Below are 5000 nucleotides of genomic sequence, written 5' to 3'. Positions count from 1 at the left end.
GGAAAAACCTTGGAAAATATTTTTTGAACCGGTTAAAAGGGGGTTTTTTTAAAATTTGGGTTTTTGGGGTTTCCCCCCCGGAACCAAAAACCGGAAAAAGACAACAAGGCCCGGAAAATTTTTGCTTTTGTTTTCCCAAGGGGGACTTTCAAGAAATATTTTCAAAGGGGCAACCAAAGGGCCCCGGCGATGACCCGGTCAAAACTGGTTAATGGGGGGGTATACTTTCTGTTGTCTGTCTCTTTCTCTCCCCTTTTCTCTTTTTTTCTCTCCTCTTTCCCCCTTCCCTCTCCTCCTCCTTTTCTCTCCCCTCCCCCGGGCCCCCCCCCCCCTCTCTCTCTTTTCCCCTCTCCCCTCTCTCTCCCCCCTCCCCTCTTCTCTTTTCCCTCTCTCTCTTTCCCCACAAAACACCCCACACACCAAAACCCATATATAATACAGGGGAGAGAAGGGAAGGGAGAGAGAGATAGAGAAAAGAGAGGGAGAGAAGGGGAGAGAGAGAAGGGGAGAGAGAGAGAAGGGAAAAAAAAAAAAGAAAAAAAAAAAGGAAAAAAGAAAAGAGAGAGAAAAAAAAAAAGAAAAGACAGAGAAAAAAAAAGGAGAAAAAAAGACAGGGCCCATGAAACGAAAACCAAAAAGGCCCGGGATTTTTAAAACAACGCGAGGGGAAAAACGCCGGGGCCCCTTTAAAAATCTTTTGTTTTATCCCCCCCAGTAAATCTTCCCCCCGGGGGGCCCTTTTGGGGTCTTATTTCCCCTTTCCCCGCGGGAAAGCGGAGAGGGACGAGGGGATGGGGGGAGGGAGGGGGAGGGTAGGGGATGGGGGGAGGGAAGGAGGGAGGGGAAGGGGGGGGGGGAAGGATGCTAGAGGGAAGGGGAGGGAGGGCAGAGGGTAGGGTAGGGAAATGATGAGGGGAAGGGAGGGAGGTTAATGGTAGGGGAAGGGGATATCTGAGGGCAAGAGAGGGGAGGGGATAGAGAGGGTGGGAGCGATGGTTATCATCACCTGTAAATTGCTCCTTCGAGGTGGTATCAACACGTCATCATCTCCTCTTTGATGAGCTGACCTCGCCTCGCCTCGCCTCGCCTCGCCCCGCCTCGCCTCGCCTCGCCCCGCCTCGCCTCGCCTCGCCCCAGGACGATGGACGGAACCTTTCGAAGCAGAAAGATGGCCAAGTAAAAGTTATTTTTATTTATTTTTATCTTACTCTCACTTTATTTTTGATACATTTCCCTTCCTCCGGCCGGGACGTGGGTGGCATGAGAAACGAGTAGCGCATTTTTTCTCTCCCCTTTCCCTTCCCTTCCCTCCCCTCCCCTCTCCTGCGCTTCCCTGCCCTTCCCTTCCCTTCCCTCCCCTCTCCTCCCCTCCCCTTCCCTTCCCTGCCTTCCCCTTCCCTCCCCTTCCTTTCACCTTCCCTTTCCTCTCCTTCCCTTCCCTTCCCTTCCCTTCCCTCCCCTTCCTCCCCTCCCCTCCCCTTCCTCCCCTCCCCTCCCCTCCCCTTCCCTCCCTCTCCTTCCCTTCCCTTTCCCCCCCTTCCCTTCCCTTCCCTTCCTTTCCCTCCCCTCCCCTTCCTTTCTCCTCCCCTCCCCTCCCCTCCCCTCCCCCCTGCCCTTCCGCATGGGGCGTGGCCAAAGGAAGTACTAAGCCCTCGCCGGCATTCACTCCCTGTGGCTCCGGGAGTTCATGGGAGCCTTGATCTTCCTGCTGGTGTGGCAACGGGAGAGAAACGTCGGGAGGTCATGCACTCTTCCTGGTGCTGTTGCGGGATTGCGTGTGTGTGTGTGTGTGTGTGTGTGTGTGTGTGTGTGTGTGTGTGTGTGTGTGTGTGTGTGTGTGTGTGTGTGTGTGCGTGTTATTTATCTACTTTTGTATTGTATTCATGTATTAATTTGTTCGTGCCAGCGCGTATCAGCAACATGCGATGCATCTCAATTATAAAGATAAAGGTTCTCTATCTCATCTAAAGAAAACGGAATAAAAGAGAAGAGAGAGAAAAAAAACGTAAACTGTAACAAACGATATATTTAGACGCGGTAGACCAACGTTAATTGTAAAAAATCATCCCATGTACCTTGTAATTTGTTGAATGACTCGTCCAGTCCACTCTGCCTAACAGCTGATCGGTCGAGGCAGACGCGAGTGCACGTACTTTCATAGCAGTTATGTTACTCGAAGGAAATGTTACTTGAAGAGAAATGTTTCCAATTCAGTGAGTATACGCGCGCGCGCGCGCGTGTGTGTATGTGTGTGTGTGTGTGTGTGTGTGTGTATGTGTGTGTGTGTGTGTTTATATATTTTTTTCTTTCTAATTTTTGTAAAACCCGCCATGCTTAGACCTTGGGACGGGTTTCAAATCAGGAAGCTCAAAGATCCCAGAATAGCATTGACAGGATACCCAGTGTTCATTAGCAACGGATTTAACCCCGCAGACGACCCAGAAGTTTGCAATGAGGGAGTAAGAAACGAAAGAAAAACACTTAAATGCAATTTTAATGCTGGATAATAGATTTGAACCCAAAGTCTGGAAATGATATAGCTTATTGACGTTAGATTCATCGATGGCGCAAGGACAGGAAAACTCAAAATCAGATAACGTAAAATAAGGAAATTCTCTCAAAATAACATGGTTTAGTGATGAAAAAATAAAACGTAAGACACCCCCTCAAAAATAAAATACCTCAATAGCATAAGAACAGAAAACTTGAAACTCAAATGGCTTAAAATCGCAAAATTCTCTCAAAACGAGATGGATTAATTGCACAAATCAAGGAAACTCTTCCTCGGGCCATTCGTGGAACCCAACCCCGATACCCTTGGCACGCCAACGCCAGCGACAGCCTTCAAGAGCCGCGCCTCGCCACAGCATCCGAACAGGCCGGAGAGGACGCGGAGATCGGGAGATGAAGATGCTGGAGGAAAATCCCACAGGCGTGACTGCTAATGGCAAAACGTGTCTCTCGGGTTGATGGTGGGAGTCCTGACATGCCTATGAATAAATGATTCCCTGTGAGTCAAAAGTCCTGGTCTGTTAGGAGGTCGACTTGTGCTCATGTTGGAAAGATGTTTTTCTTTCTTTCGTTTTTCTTTTCCATTCATTTATTTATTCATTTTATTTTTTTTTTTATTTTTTATTTTTTTTTGGTTTCGAGTTTCGAAGGTCATATAAAAATATGATGGGGCTTATGTGTGTGTAAATATATCTGGTAACAGCAGGCTCATACAGACTGTTGTTAACACACACACACACACACACACACACACACACACACACACACACACACACACACACACACACACACACACACACACACACACACACACACGTACACACACGGTTTTTCAAAATATTGATAGGACACTTACACAAACTTAAATTCCTATATATATGTTTAATCATCAGATAAGTTTAATTCCTATAATGCATTTCCCATTTAAAAAGGACACGTGCTTTATAGTCTACAGCCTTGTAAATATTAATATTGACGAAGCTGCTATCGGCAACATCCAACCGCAGAGTTACTAGTTCATGTTTTTTTTGCCATTATGTTTAGCAGTGTTCTGTCCCCCACACAACATAACACTATATTGTTTATGGATTGTTTACTGCTCTTCCCGCGTGACCAGTCCTTAATGTCCTTTGTCTACATGAAGTCCTATCCTATTTGTTCTGGTAAATATTAATTCCGTGTTGAAATATAAAAGGGAAACACATTGAATACACCTCTTTTTTTTAAAGGATTATGGTCAACATGGATGAAAATGCATTATCAATGATTTTGCAACGCTGTGAATTATTTTGTGGACTCCCTTTTTTAATTTATTTTTAAGGGAATAAAAGATTGATAAGATGATGGCGAATAGACGAATAGCAATGTTGCATTCGTTGTTATGTATTGATTGCAACTGTCATGGACCAGCAACGATCTCTCGGAGTAATGCCCCGCAAAACAAAAAAGAAAAAAAAAAGGGAAAGAAAGAAAAACAGAAAGAAAGAAAGAACGAGACAGAGATAAAAAAATATATATCTTTATAATTCAAAACATAACATACGAGAATATCACAAATGTCGTACAGTTTCTCTCCCTCCCTCCCTCCACTCCTTCATCTCCCTCCCTCCACCTCCCTCCCCCCCTCCTTCCCTCCCCCTCTTCCTTCTACTCCCCCCTCCCTCTCCCCTCCCTTCCCTCCCTCCCCCTCTTCCTTCTACTCCCCCCCCCTCCCAGCACCGTATATCGGGAAGCGAGACTGAAGCCGCGTGTTCACAAGAATTCATTTAATCCCCTGTTTTGGTTGGCTGTTCGTCAGAGTCCTCAGAGGTCGCGAGGTTCCAGGAGGCACGCTTGGCGGCGCTGCGGCTGTCTCTTGTTGGAGGTTTCCTGGATGGTGGAGGGTACGGGTAGAGGGTAGGGGGTAGGGGGGGAGGGGAGGGGAAAGGGGGAGGAGGGGGGAAGGGGGAGGGGAAAGGGGGAGGAGGGGAGAAAGAGGGGAGGGGAAGGGGAAGGGGCGAGGAGGAGGGGGAAGGGGGGAGGAAAAAGGGAGGGGGGTAGAGGGGAAGGGGAGAGCGAAGGGGAAGGGGAGGGGATGGGAGAGGGATAGGAGGAGGAGGAGGGGGGAAGGGGGAGAGGCATTGTATGGGGATGGGGGAAGGGTGGAGAGGTCACGAGGAGCGGGAAAGGAGAAGAGGGGAGGAGAATAAAGAAGTGGAAGGGAAAATGGGGAAGAGGTAGGGGAAGGGAAGGGGAATGGAAGGAGAAGGGGAAGGTAGAAAGGGAAGAGGGAGGGAAAAAGTGTCAAGGGGAAAAGGAAAAGGAGTCAGAGGGAGGAAAGGGAAATGAGAGAGAGAGAGAGAGAGAGAGAGAGAGAGAGAGAGAGAGAGAGAGAGAGAGAGAGAGAGAGAGAGAGAGAGAGAGAGAGAGAGAGAGAGAGAGAGAGAGAGAAGAGAGAGGGAGAGAGAAGAGAGAGAGAAGGAAAGAGAGAGAGAAGGAGAGAGAAAAGA

The sequence above is a fragment of the Penaeus monodon genome, chromosome 6 (genome assembly GCF_015228065.2).
Source record: "Penaeus monodon isolate SGIC_2016 chromosome 6, NSTDA_Pmon_1, whole genome shotgun sequence".
Lineage (NCBI taxonomy): Eukaryota > Metazoa > Arthropoda > Malacostraca > Decapoda > Penaeidae > Penaeus > Penaeus monodon.
The sequence above is the reverse complement of the archived record's forward strand: the minus strand, read 5'-3'. Positions refer to the sequence as shown.